Source organism: Pseudophryne corroboree, chromosome 1 (assembly GCF_028390025.1).
Source record: "Pseudophryne corroboree isolate aPseCor3 chromosome 1, aPseCor3.hap2, whole genome shotgun sequence".
NCBI classification, from domain to species: Eukaryota; Metazoa; Chordata; class Amphibia; order Anura; family Myobatrachidae; genus Pseudophryne; species Pseudophryne corroboree.
In genome coordinates this window covers 1143743174-1143758436 of record NC_086444.1, presented here as the reverse complement: position 1 = coordinate 1143758436, position 15263 = coordinate 1143743174, and the positions used below count along the sequence as shown (strand labels likewise).

General features: G+C 43.8%; 1 pseudogene; it reads left to right on the top strand.

Annotated features, from left to right (window-relative positions):
* Window positions 1–6716: 6716 nt before the first annotated feature.
* Window positions 6717–6834, top strand: LOC134945568 (5S ribosomal RNA; annotated as a pseudogene).
* Window positions 6835–15263: the final 8429 nt, after the last annotated feature.

Sequence of the window (15263 nt, the reverse complement as noted above, 5' to 3'; positions counted from 1 at the left end):
AGGCTAAACTAATGAGGGGGGTAAACTACTGGGGTCATAACTGCAGGGTCATTACCACTGGGGGCTAAACTACTGGGGGCACAACTACAGGGGCATAACTACTGTGGCTAAATGACTGGGGGTATTACTACAGGCGACATTACTACTGGGGACAATACTACACAGGGGCATTACCATTAAGGGCATTGCTAATGGGGGCACTACTAATGAGGGCATTGTAAAGGGGGCACTTCATAAGGGGCATCACTCCTGGGGACATAAGGGGCACTACTACTGGGAGTATTGCATATGGGGCACCACCACTATGGGCTCTATATAAGGGGCACTACCACTGTGGGCACTACCAGTACAGTGGACATTGCATAAGGAGCACTACTACTGTGGGCATTGTATAAGGGGCACTACTGCTGTGGGCATTATGTGTATTACGGGGTGCTACTACTGTGGGCATTATATGTATTAGGGGTGCTACTACTGTGGGCATTATTACTATTGTGTGACCATGCCCCTTTCTTTCAGAGACCATGCCCCTTTTGGGGGCGGCGCACACAATACCTTTATTGCATGGCCGCTGGGGGGAGGGGTGGGGGGTGTTCTACCACCTTTCTAGGATCACTTAAAGCACTGCCTGCCAGTATATTTTTAGATTGTGGGAGGAAACCGGAGTACCCAGATGAAACTCATGCAAGCACGGGGAGATTATACAAACTCCACACAGTTCGGGCTATGGTGGAAATTAAACCAAGACCTCAGTGCTGTCAGGCAGTAATGCTAACCATTACACCGTCTGTACTGTTTGTATGTATCATGCATACTGTAAATAATTACGGATAATTATGTTGCAATGTGACCAGCCAAAAATGTGCCAAAATGGGTTTAGAAGCCAAGGGGTTAAGTTTTATTCCTATTAAACACTTCAGATGATTAAAATCGCACTTGGTTACACTTGTCCTCAGCATGGCTTCTGTTGCAAGCTCTGTTCATTTAGCTAATTACAGTATCTCCCTGACCTTTAACTAATCTTTCATTTGTTCTAATCACATTGTGATCTATTTCTGGCTAAAAATGCCTATACTATAGGAAGCCAAATTCATTATGGGGTAAAGTTTAATTTTTACATTTTAACTACTTTAAGTAAGACAAATGTGTTGAAAGTGACAATGGCTTATTGTCTAAGAGTACATTGTGGCTCCAAAGTGGATTAAAGGTTTATTAACCTTTAATATTACAGTGTTTAATTACTGAATAAATGCAGAGAGATCGGGGCCTGAAAACCATGGCTCTCACCCCACACTTCCCATTAACCTCAGGTATGATAGTGTCACAGATAATGCCTTTTTATAACAGCTGGAAGATTGCAGAACTGTTCTCCTTTGAGGATGTTTTTACTAGAGATGTGCGACTGGCACTTTTTTTTGTTTTGTGTTTTGGTTTTGGATCTGGATCCCAGCTCGTGTTTTGGCCCTCATTCCGAGTTGATCGGTCGCAAGGCGAATTTAGCAGAGTTACACACGCTAAGCCGCCGCCTACTGGGAGTGAATCTTAGCTTCTTAAAATTGCGACCGATGTATTCGCAATATTGCGATTACTAACTACTTAGCAGTTTCAGAGTAGCTTCAGACTTACTCTGCCTGTGCGATCAGTTCAGTGCTTGTCGTTCCTGGTTGACGTCACAAACACACCCAGCGTTCGCCCAGGCACTCCCACCGTTTCTCCGGCCACTCCTGCGTTTTTTCCGGAAACGGTAGCGTTTTCAGCCACACGCCCCTGAAACGCCGTGTTTCCGCCCAGTAACACCCATTTCCTGTCAATCACATTACGATCGCCGGAGCGAAGAAAAAGCCGTGAGTAAAAATACTATCTCCATTGTAAAATTACTTGGCGCAGTCGCAGTGCGAATATTGCGCATGCGTACTAAGCGGAATTTCACTGCGATGCGATGAAAAATACCGAGCGATCAACTCGGAATGAGGGCCTTTGAATCTGGATAGGTTTTGACAAAACCATGCTTTTGGGTTTTGGTTTTGATTTTGGATCTGGATGATTTTAACTAGTGATGTGCACCGGAAATTTTTCGGGTTTTGTGTTTTGGTTTTGGATTAGGTTCCGAGGCCGTGTTTTGGATTCGGACGCGTTTTGGCAAAACCTCCCTGAAATTTTTTTGTCGGATTCGGGTGTGTTTTGGATTCGGGTGTTTTTTTACAAAAAACCCTCAAAAACAGCTTAAATCATAGAATTTGGGGGTCATTTTGATCCCATAGTATTATTAACCTCAATAACCATAATTTCCACTCATTTTCAGTCTATTCTGAACACCTCACAATATTATTTTTAGTCCTAAAATTTGCACCGAGGTCGCTGGATGACTAAGCTAAGCGACCCAAGTGGCCGACACAAACACCTGGCCCATCTAGGAGTGGCACTGCAGTGTCAGACAGGATGGCAGATTTAAAAAATAGTCCCCAAACAGCACATGATGCAAAGAAAAAAAGAGGTGCACCAAGGTCGCTGGATTGCTAAGCTAAGCGACCCAAGTGGCCGACACAAACACCTGGCCCATCTAGGAGTGGCACTGCAGTGTCAGACAGGATGGCAGATTTAAAAAAGTCCCCAAACAGCACATGATGCAAAGAAAAAAAGAGGTGCACCAAGGTCGCTGGATGGCTAAGCTAAGCGACACAAGTGGCCGACACAAACACCTGGCCCATCTAGGAGTGGCACTGCAGTGTCAGGCCGGATGGCACTTCAAAAAAATAGTCCCCAAACAGCACATGATGCAAAGAAAAATGAAAGAAAAAAAGAGGTGCAAGATGGAATTGTCCTTGGGCCCTCCCACCCACCCTTATGTTGTATAAACAGGACATGCACACTTTAACAAACCCATCATTTCAGCGACAGGGTCTGCCACACGACTGTGACTGAAATGACTGGTTGGTTTGGGCCCCCACCAAAAAAGAAGCAATCAATCTCTCCTTGCACAAACTGGCTCTACAGAGGCAAGATGTCCACCTCCTCCTCATCGTCCGATTCCTCACCCTTTCACTGTGTACATCCCCCTCCTCACAGATTATTAATTCGTCCCCACTGGAATCCACCATCTCAGGTCCCCGTGTACTTTCTGGAGGCAATTGCTGGTGAATGTCTCCACGGAGGAATTGATTATAATTCATTTTGATGAACATCATCTTCTCCACATTTTCTGGAAGTAACCTCGTACGCCGATTGCTGACAAGGTGAGCGGCTGCACTAAACACTCTTTCGGAGTACACACTGGAGGGGGGGCAACTTAGGTAAAATAAAGCCAGTTTGTGCAAGGGCCTCCAAATTGCCTCTTTTTCCTGCCAGTATACGTACCGACTGTCTGACGTGCCTACTTGGATGCGGTCACTCATATAATCCTCCACCATTCTTTCAATGGTGACAGAATCATATGCAGTGACAGTAGACGACATGTCAGTAATCGTTGGCAGGTCCTTCAGTCCGGACTAGATGTCAGCACTCGCTCCAGACTGCCCTGCATCACCGCCAGCGGGTGGGCTCGGAATTCTTAGCCTTTTCCTCACACCCCCAGGTGCAGGAGAATGTGAAGGAGGAGCTGTTGACGGGTCACGTTCCGCTTGACTTGACAATTTTCTCACCAGCAGGTCTTTGAACCTCTGCAGACTTGTGTCTGCCAGAAAGAGAGATACAACGTAGGTTTTAAATCTAGGATCGAGCACGGTGGCCAAAATGTAGTGCTCTGATTTCAACAGATTGACCACCCGTGAATCCTGGTCAAGCGAATTAAGGGCTCCATTCACAAGTCCCACATGCCTAGCGGAATCGCTCTGTTTTAGCTCCTCCTTCAATGTCTCCAGCTTCTTCTGCAAAAGCCTGATGAGGGGAATGACCTGACTCAAGCTGGCAGTGTCTGAACTGACTTCACGTGTGGCAAGTTCAAAGGGTTGCAGAACCTTGCACAACGTTGAAATCATTCTCCACTGCGCTTGAGTCAGGTGCATCCTTTGCCTATATCGTAGGCAGATGTATAGGCTTGAATGGCCTTTTGCTGCTCTTCCATCCTCTGAAGCATATAGAGGGTTGAATTCCACCTCGTTACCACCTCTTGCTTCAGATGATGGCAGGGCAGGTTCAGGACTGTTTGCTGGTGCTCCAGTCTTCGGCACGCGGTGGCTGAATGCCGAAAGTGGCCCGCAATTCTTCGGGCCACCGACAGCATCTCTTGCACGCCCCTGTCGTTTTTTAAATAATTCTGCACCACCAAATTCAATGTATGTGCAAAACATGGGACATGCTGGAATTTGCCCAGATGTAATGCACGCACAATATTGGTGGCGTTGTCCGTTGTCACAAATCCCCAGGAGAGTCCAATTGGGGTAAGCCATTCTGCGATGATGTTCCTCAGTTTCCGTAAGAGGTTGTCAGCTGTGTGCCTCTTATGGAAAGCGGTGATACAAAGCGTAGCCTGCCTAGGAACGAGTTGGCGTTTGCAAGATGCTGCTACTGGTGCCGCCGCTGCTGTTCTTGCTGCGGGAGGCAATACATCTACCCAGTGGGCTGTCACAGTTATATAGTCCTGAGTCTGCTCTGCTCCACTTGTCCACATGTCCGTGGTTAAGTGGACATTGGGTACAACTGCATTTTTTAGGACACTGGTGACTCTTTTTCTGACGTTAGTATACATTTTCGGTATCGCCTGCCTAGAGAAATGGAACCTAGATGGTATTTGGTACCGGGGACACAGTACCTCAATCAAGTCTCTAGTTCCCTGTGAATTAACGGTGGATACCAGAAACACGTTTCTCACCATCCAGGCTGCCAAGGCCTGAGTTACCAGCTTTGCAGCAGGATGACTGCTGTGATATTTCATCTTCCTCGCAAAGGACTGTTGGACAGTCAATTGCTTAATGGAAGTAGTACAAGTGGTCTTCCGACTTCCCCTCTGGGATGCCGATCGACTCCCAGCAGCAACAACAGCAGCGCCAGTAGCAGTAGGCGTTACACTCAAGGATGCATCGGAGGAATCCCAGGCAGGAGAGGACTCGTCAGACTTGCCAGTGACATGGCCTGCAGGACTATTGGCTTTCCTGTGTAAGGAGGAAATTGACACTGAGGGAGTTGGTGGTGTGGTTTGCAGGAGCTTGGTTACAAGAGGAAGGGATTTAGTGGTCAGTGGACTGATTCCGCTGTCATCCAAAGTTTTTGAACTTGTCACTGACTTCTGATGAATGCGGTCCAGGTGACGTATAAGGGAGGATGTTCCTAGGTGGTTAACGTCCTTACCCCTACTTATTACAGCTTGACAAAGGCAACACACGGCTTGACACCAGTTGTCCGCATTTCTGTTGAAATAATTCCACACCGAAGAGGTGATTTTTTTTGTATTTTGACCAGGCATGTCAATGGCCATAATCGTCCCACGGACAACAGGTGTTCCCCCCTTTTTTGACTATGCCTGGCATCCAGTGAACAAGCTCCGTAGAGCGAAACGTACGTCACTTCCGGTCCGGTGTTCCGAACTTCCGGTCGGCGGACCGTGGACACCGGCGTCTCCTCGCCTGGCTCACCCTTCTCCACGGACTCTCTGAAGCTGCGTACAGCGACCAGTGGGGGTATCTCACACCCCTCTACGTAACAGTAGGTCTCCAGCTTTGGCTTTGTTTTTGAAGTAACATTACTAACCAGTTTCCCGGACATTTTGTTGTTTTTTTGCCTCAAGGATTATATCATTAAGGATCACTATTATATACCAGCATCTGCCAGAGGCATTTTTTCCTGTTAATTAGAGCAACAATCCAGGGAGACCTTTATATCTGTAACATTACAGCAGCCTGAGGGTCCTGGTCACATTATTTTCACAGTATCAGCATCCATCTTAGATTTCAACTAGGGGATTTTTTTGGGATGCATCATACATCTAAAATAGGTTACACACATGACCCCTCTGAGGGCATTATTGTAGCACTTTTTCAACATATGTGATTTACCATGGAATAACATTCATTTTTGAAGTAACAATTTTCTAAGCATAACACATTTCTGGAACACCCTCTCATTCTGTTTAAACAATTTTGGTGGCTCTGCAATGCAATTTGTCAACAGAGCACCATTTTGTTAGAAAACAGGACAGTAGAAGTGTCCCTCTAGCTTTCTTCGGCATCAGTGTCGTTCCACACCACTCTCTCATTTTTTCATTCGATGCCCAGGCAGATGATCAAAAAGCAGAAGTGGTGGGTTACTTAACCTGATCCCCTTTCTTCTTTTGCTTCTTTCTCTCATTCTCTCTCTATCACTCTCCAGTCCTTGCCTATCCAATTCACAGCAGGGCCACACCATCATTGCCTCAGGACCTCCATTAACCTGGGAGACCCCATCTGACATTTTTGAGATATGTATATATATTTTTTTGACATCTAAAACCTGTGACTGCCTTGGTGCTTATATGACTTTCAGCCTTCAGTACAAGGGATCTAAGACTCACCTTTGAAAAGAGGTGGCACCTAAACAGTTCATTCCTGAAGCTGATAACCGGCAGACCTCACGCTATTCTTCAAGTGTGGGAGAATATCAGAGAATTTTTCACACAACTTGTTTCCAGATTCGGGAGTTTTACTAACATCATTACGGGACCATGGGCCTCCACAAGAAAACCCTGGGAAATTCTCTCAGAATCTAGGATACAGAGTTCCTATTGTCATTTGGTGTGGGATATATCTACCTGCGGTCAGACCATACTGAGTATGCCCAACCTCGTCTGATCTTGGAAGCCAAGCACTGTGGGCCAGGTCAGTACCTGGTTGGGAGACCACCAGGGAATACCGGGTACTGCAGGTATTTTTATCCAAACCCAGGACACAGGACTTAGAATCATTTTTCTCCTTCTGTTTTCCCCTTGTGTTCATAAATCCCCGTTACACTCAGATCATAGAGTTGAGCCAGGTTCAACCAATTGTTTGTTTGTTTATTTGTTTTGATGATTTTTTTCTTCCGGTGATATTTTCATTACAAGACAAATTGTTACAATTCCAGGAAGAAAATTTCACGCCAATACATAAGAATTTTAGAGTAACAATTTTTTGGAGACATACATATTTTCGCTCACAGAAGCATTAAGCCAAATTGTTATCTTTATTATTATATCAGCGATTTATTCAGATAACATTTTATCTATTCATTTTTTGATCATAGCATATTAATTTAATAAATTGTGACTATCAGTACCTTTCCTTGCTTTCTCCCCCCTTCCTTTTGCCCTATAGTCAATATTTTATGAAGGTTGACAATAAAAGGTATATTTTAAATAGAACTCATCTTTTCATTCCCATCAAAAGTGTGCCCCAGAAAAGACATATAGTATTTCTTTTTCTCTTTTGGCTTCGGTACTATACGGGAACCATTCCCCCCTTTTTTGAGCATTAATTTTACTGAGCTTAATTTTTTTGGATTTTACATGCTCTCTACTATGACATTGGGCATCGGCCTTGGCAGACGACGTTGATGGCATTTCATCGTCTCGGCCATGACTAGTGGCAGCAGCTTCAGCACGAGGTGGAAGTGGATCTTGATCTTTCCCTATTTTACCCTCCACATTTTTGTTCTCCATTTTTTAATGTGTGGAATTATATGCCAGTAATATCAATAGCAATGGCCTACTACTATATATACTGCGCACAACTGAAATGCACCACAGGTATGGATGGATAGTATACTTGACGACACAGAGGTAGGTAGAGCAGTGGCCTTCTGTACCGTACTGCTATATAGTATATACTGGTGGTCAGCAAATTGTGCAAAACTGAAATGCACCACAGGTATGGATGGATAGTATACTTGACGACACAGAGGTAGGTAGAGCAGTGGCCTTCTGTACCGTACTGCTATATAGTATATACTGGTGGTCAGCTAACTGTGCAAAACTGAAATGCACCACAGGTATGGATGGATAGTATAATTGACGACACAGAGGTAGGTAGAGCAGTGGCCTTCTGTACCATACTGCTATATAGTATATACTGGTGGTCAGCAAACTGTGTAAAACTGAAATGCACCACAGGTATGGTTGGATAGTATACTTGACGACACAGAGGTAGGTAGAGCAGTGGCCTACTGTACCGTACTGCTATATAGTATATACTGGTAGTCAGCAAACTGTGCAAAACTGAAATGCACCACAGGTATGGATGGATAGTATACTTGACGACACAGAGGTAGGTAGAGCAGTGGCCTTCTGTACCGTACTGCTATATAGTATATACTGGTGGTCAGCTAACTGTGCAAAACTGAAATGCACCACAGGTATGGATGGATAGTATACTTGACGACACAGAGGTAGGTAGAGCAGTGGCCTTCTGTACCGTACTGCTATATAGTATATACTGGTGGTCAGCAAATTGTGCAAAACTGAAATGCACCACAGGTATGGATGGATAGTATACTTGACGACACAGAGGTAGGTAGAGCAGTGGCCTTCTGTACCGTACTGCTATATAGTATATACTGGTGGTCAGCTAACTGTGCAAAACTGAAATGCACCACAGGTATGGATGGATAGTATAATTGACGACACAGAGGTAGGTAGAGCAGTGGCCTTCTGTACCGTACTGCTATATAGTATATACTGGTGGTCAGCAAATTGTGCAAAACTGAAATGCACCACAGGTATGGATGGATAGTATACTTGACGACACAGAGGTAGGTAGAGCAGTGGCCTTCTGTACCGTACTGCTATATAGTATATACTGGTGGTCAGCAAATTGTGCAAAACTGAAATGCACCACAGGTATGGATGGATAGTATACTTGACGACACAGAGGTAGGTAGAGCAGTGGCCTTCTGTACCGTACTGCTATATAGTATATACTGGTGGTCAGCTAACTGTGCAAAACTGAAATGCACCACAGGTATGGATGGATAGTATAATTGACGACACAGAGGTAGGTAGAGCAGTGGCCTTCTGTACCATACTGCTATATAGTATATACTGGTGGTCAGCAAACTGTGTAAAACTGAAATGCACCACAGGTATGGTTGGATAGTATACTTGACGACACAGAGGTAGGTAGAGCAGTGGCCTACTGTACCGTACTGCTATATAGTATATACTGGTAGTCAGCAAACTGTGCAAAACTGAAATGCACCACAGGTATGGATGGATAGTATACTTGACGACACAGAGGTAGGTAGAGCAGTGGCCTTCTGTACCGTACTGCTATATAGTATATACTGGTGGTCAGCTAACTGTGCAAAACTGAAATGCACCACAGGTATGGATGGATAGTATACTTGACGACACAGAGGTAGGTAGAGCAGTAGCCTTCTGTACCATACTGCTATATAGTATATACTGGTGGTCAGCAAACTGTGCAAAACTGAAATGCTCCACAGGTATGGATGAATAGTATACTTGACGACACAGAGGTAGGTTGAGCAGAGTCCTTCTGTACCGTACTCCTATATAGTATATACTGGTGGTGAGCTAACTGTGCAAAACTGAAATGCACCACAGGTATGGATGGATAGTATACTTGACGACACAGAGGTAGGTAGAGCAGTGGCCTTCTGTACCGTACTGCTATATAGTATATACTGGTGGTCAGCAAACTGTGCAAAACTGAAATGCACCACAGGTATGGATGGATAGTATACTTGACGACACAGAGGTAGGTAGAGCAGTGGCCTTCTGTACCGTACTGCTATATAGTATATACTGGTGGTCAGCTAACTGTGCAAAACTGAAATGCACCACAGGTATGGATGGATAGTATACTTGACGACACAGAGGTAGGTAGAGCAGTAGCCTTCTGTACCGTACTGCTATATAGTATATACTGGTGGTCAGCAAACTGTGCAAAACTGAAATGCTCCACAGGTATGGATGAATAGTATACTTGACGACACAGAGGTAGGTTGAGCAGAGTCCTTCTGTACCGTACTCCTATATAGTATATACTGGTGGTCAGCTAACTGTGCAAAACTGAAATGCACCACAGGTATGGATGGATAGTATACTTGACGACACAGAGGTAGGTAGAGCAGTGGCCTTCTGTACCGTACTGCTATATAGTATATACTGGTGGTCAGCTAACTGTGCAAAACTGAAATGCACCACAGGTATGGATGGATAGTATACTTGACGACACAGAGGTAGGTAGAGCAGTAGCCTTCTGTACCGTACTGCTATATAGTATATACTGGTGGTCAGCAAACTGTGCAAAACTGAAATGCTCCACAGGTATGGATGAATAGTATACTTGACGACACAGAGGTAGGTTGAGCAGAGTCCTTCTGTACCGTACTCCTATATAGTATATACTGGTGGTCAGCTAACTGTGCAAAACTGAAATGCACCACAGGTATGGATGGATAGTATACTTGACGACACAGAGGTAGGTAGAGCAGTGGCCTTCTGTACCGTACTGCTATATAGTATATACTGGTGGTCAGCAAACTGTGCAAAACTGAAATGCACCACAGGTATGGATGGATAGTATACTTGACGACACAGAGGTAGGTAGAGCAGTGGACTACTGTACCGTACTGCTATATATATAGTTATACTGGTGGTCAGCAAAATTCTGCACTGTCCTCCTACTATATACTACAATGCAGCACAGATATGGGCCAGTATTTACTAAAAATCAGAGTTTGGCCGATTTCTGTTTTTTTTTCTAAATCCTAATCCGGGAATTCACTAAGCACCAATCTCAGCAGTGTCTGGTCTATTCATAATGGTTTGAATGACAACGTTCCGAAATACGAATGAATAGACCATCGGTCAAACGCGGCTGTTATTTCATAGAATACGGGAATTCACTATTCATTCGTATTTGGGTGTTAGTCTCTGAGTGCTCAAATGCGGTCGTATTTTTTTTGCGATTCGTTAAAATAAGCGGCAAAAAAATAGACCTGCTTTTTTCAGTCGTGTTTACATGTGTTGCAAATAAAAAATCACTCACACCTGAATTAGGATGCCTATAAAAGGATGTTAGGCCCATTTCAAGACACCTACACTCAGAAATGGCAGCAGGACTGTGGGCCAGTGATCTTTTGTGTGCTGTGGACTTCCTCAGACTCAGACATCAGCCTGTAAGTACCCAGGGCCAAGAAACTGAACATGGTCAGCAGGTTGTACAGGTTCCGCGGAGGCTGCGCAGGCCTCGTTTTTTAGGGGGCGTTTAAACTTGAACGCATTGTCCGATGATAAGGTCAAACAGATGTTCCGTCAAAATCGTAACAACATTTTCCGTCTGTATGACCTTGTCAAACTGGGCCTAGACCCTGAGACAGCACGCTCTCGCCCTGTCTCAGGCCTGCACAAACTCCTGGCTGTGTTGCACTTTATGGCTACTGGCAGCTTTCAGGCTGTGTCTGGGGATGTCATAGGAATCTCACAGCCCTCATTTTCAAGAATCTTAACACAGGTGATGTATACCTAACGACCTCTTCTGTTTTGTGTTTGTTTTAATTTCTCGGTGGCCAGTTCTGTCCTAAAATCTCATGTTTATTGTTCTTTAAAATGTACACACAGGTGTTGGCTGTTTTGCAGCCCCACATTGAGGCCTCAATCTGCTTCCCTACCCCGGAGTCTCAGTGGCATGCCGTCATGGTAGATTTCTATGAGCTGGCTGGCATGCCCAATGTGCTTGGAGCCATAGATTGCACACACATTCAGCTGAGACCACCTAGGGGCAGGCAGCACATATATACAAACCGCCATTTCGAACACTCCACAAATGTGCAGGTGGTTTGTGATGCAAATCTCAAAATAATGAGTGTTGTTGCTGGTTACCCTGGGGGCTGCCATGACTCCTTCATCCTCAGTCAGTCATCCCTCTTTGATAAGTTTGAGGACGGACAAATGCCAGATGGATGGCTGCTGGGTATGTAATTTGATATGTGTAGGCCTGCGTATACTTTGTCCAAATACAGGTGCAGATGTATTAACCTGTAGAAGGCATAAGGAAGTGAGAAACCAGTGATCTGTGCAAGGTGATAAAGGCACCAGCCAATCAGCTCCAATATGTAAATTAACATTTAGGAACAGATTGTCTGCTGCCTTTATTACCTTGCACATATCATTGGTTTTTCACTTCCTTATGCCTTCTACAGGTTAATACATCTGCCCCACAGTGTGTTACTTATGTGTTGCTGTATCTTAACATGAATCACGTTACTATATCTGTCCTTTAGGTGCTGGAGGATATGGCTGTTTCTCTTGGCTTCTAACTCCATTGTCCCGACCTGATACCCCTGCTGAACACAATTACAATAATGCACATAATTCCACGCGGAATGTGATAGAAAGATGTTTTGGTGTGCTGAAATCTAGCTTTTGGTGTCTGGATAAGTCTGGTGGCCTTTTGTTGTATAGTCCCTCCAAGGTGACTCAAATTGTGTTCTGCTGCTGCTTTCTTCATAACATGTGTTTGCAACAACATCTGCCACATGTTGAGGAGGAGGAGGAGGAGGAAGAAAGCAGCCATCAAGCAGAGGAATTAGAGACATCTGGTGATACTTGGAGTACTGATGTAGGGAGGCAGGTTAGGCAACAGATCATCAATCGCTATTTCTAAGGTAAGCTTGGTTTGCTTATTTCATTTGTTGTGTAATCATAAATAGATATTTTGCCTTTTTTTTAACCAAAATCCATTACTCAGAATGTGTCTGTCTCCTTGACACATACAAACATACCCTCGCTATATGAAAAACAAATGTCGCATGTGTATTGTGTGTATTTTTATTCTCAAAACAACAGATTATGAGTGGCATGCATTAAGTCTGGATAAGTGATCATAAACTTGCAGTGCTAATTTCTTACAAGCCCACATCATCCATTTAGTATTTCACTTTATCATTGTGTGTAACGTCCTAATGCACAGGTTCACAAACTCGGCCCTCAGGACCACACACAGTGCATGTTTTCTCGTAACCCAGTAGAAGCACATTTGTATGAATTATTCACAGACATATGTTAAAAGGTTCACAGATGGAGCTAATTATGTCACTTGTGATTCTGTGAGGAGACCTGCAAAACATGCACTGTGTGGGTTCCTGAGGGCCGAGTTTGTGAACCTGTGTTCCCAAAAAACACTCCTCAACATATAATATGTTAGCCTTGAGGAATACATGTGTCCCTATGTGTGATGCACCATCATATTTAAGACTCACAAACTTACTGCAATCAGGAATAATTTATTTCCTAATGTTTGATGCTGTAAACTAGATGATGTGTAAGTAAATACACAGTTTGCCACACATATACATTATTATACACAGTTTTTGTTTTTTGTTGTAAGAGTACATATTTGTTTGTTTCAGCATCATGTGTAAAAACATTCTTAATAATTTTTTACACACACAAACATGTCCCATCAATACTGACATTCATTTAGACAATGTTTTTCAAACAAAGGCAACATATTACAAGCTTTTTACGCAACTCAATTGTGTTCTTCTTGTAATGTTGTATAGATAAGATAGCTAAGATATGTATCACTAACATTGTAATTTGGATTGTCTGCAGGCAAAGAGAATGATTGGAATCTAGAAAGAGTAATGATTAGAAAAAAAATCAAGTGGTCCGTTTACTTCCTGCTAAAGACATTCTGCCTGGCTGGCAATTATTGTATCTGCAGGCAAAGAGAATGATTGGAATCTAGAAAGAGTAATGATTAGAAAAAAATCAAGTGGTCAGTTTACTTCCTGCTAAAGACATTCTGCCTGGCTGGCAATTATTGTATCTGCAGGCAAAGAGAATGATTGGAATCTAGAAAGAGTAATGATTAGAAAAAAATCAAGTGGTCAGTTTACTTCCTGCTAAAGACATTCTGCCTGGCTGGCAATTATTGTATCTGCAGGCAAAGAGAATGATTGGAATCTAGAAAGAGTAATGATTAGAAAAAATCAAGTGGTCAGTTTACTTCCTGCTAAAGACATTATGCCTGGCTGGCAATTATTGTATCTGCAGGCAAAGAGAATGATTGGAATCTAGAAAGAGTAATGATTAGAAAAAAATCAAGTTGTCAGTTTACTTCCTGCTAAAGACATTCTGCCTGGCTGGCAATTATTGTATCTGCAGGCAAAGAGAATGATTGGAATCTAGAAAGAGTAATGATTAGAAAAAAATCAAGTGGTCAGTTTACTTCCTGCTAACATGTATGTGTGGCTCCATCAACATTTCCCTCCTCCAATACAAAAAAAAAAATGTTAATGAATAAATGTGCGTACTAAATTTATGTTTTTTTGGGGGCCAATTATAATTAATGATGTTGAAAAAAGGGTCAAGGAGCTAAGTGTTATATTTTTTAAGCAAAAAAACACTTGCTAACTATTTTGAGTTACTTATCACAAATGTCTAACTTGTTTTTTTTTCACGTTTTTTTGGGTGGCTGCTTGTCCTGCCCTTTGCCTTTAGCACTGTCATGTTGTCGTGCTCTGGTGGAGCGTCTTGGTGGTGATGAGACTGGCGTGATATTTGGAGTAGTCGTACCAGAACTGCTGCTTGTTTGCTGTTGGTGCATGCATCTGAGTGTTTCATTCAGGTTAGTGAGGGTGGCATTGAGTTCACGTGTAGCAGCATTTTGATTGTCTACTATTCAGAATAAACTTTCATTAAACTTTTGATTGTTTTGAAAAATGCTCATATAACTTTGCTGTTGTCTGTGCTGTTCTTCCATTATGCGCTGTAAGTTGCCCATGACCTGTGTAATGTCTGTACGCATGAGTTCCATGGTATTGCCTATTCTGGTTGTTTGTTCATTTTGTCTACTCAGATTTCTTGATATTCTTCTGAGGTGAGATTGTAGGCTTGCAAACATTTGTGTCTGCTTACGCAGGCAATCTTCATTAGTGGCCTGCTGTCTAGCCCAAATAGTCCAAAACACCTGATCAGGGCCTTGTGTTCCTGGTGTTGTTGGGCTGTGTTGTGGTGGTGGTGTGCTTTACTGTGGTGGTGTACTCACAGGTGCTGGGGGGCTCATTCCTGTTAGGCGCCGAGGGTCCGCCCGTCAGTGCGGCCCGGCGCCTAGCAACTAGGGACGCCGCATGCGGACAGCCGCCGGCTCCCTAGCAACGCTAGACGCCGGGCGCACGGAGCCGCTCAGACCCTAGCAACGGGGACGCCACTGTCGGACCGCGTTCCCCGTTGCTGGGTCTAGATTAATCACCTCATTGGTATCCTGGCCGTGCAGCATGCAGCTGCACGGCATGATTGTTAATTACCCTGTCTGGCTCCTGATTGGAGAGCTCCCAGTTAAAAGCACTCT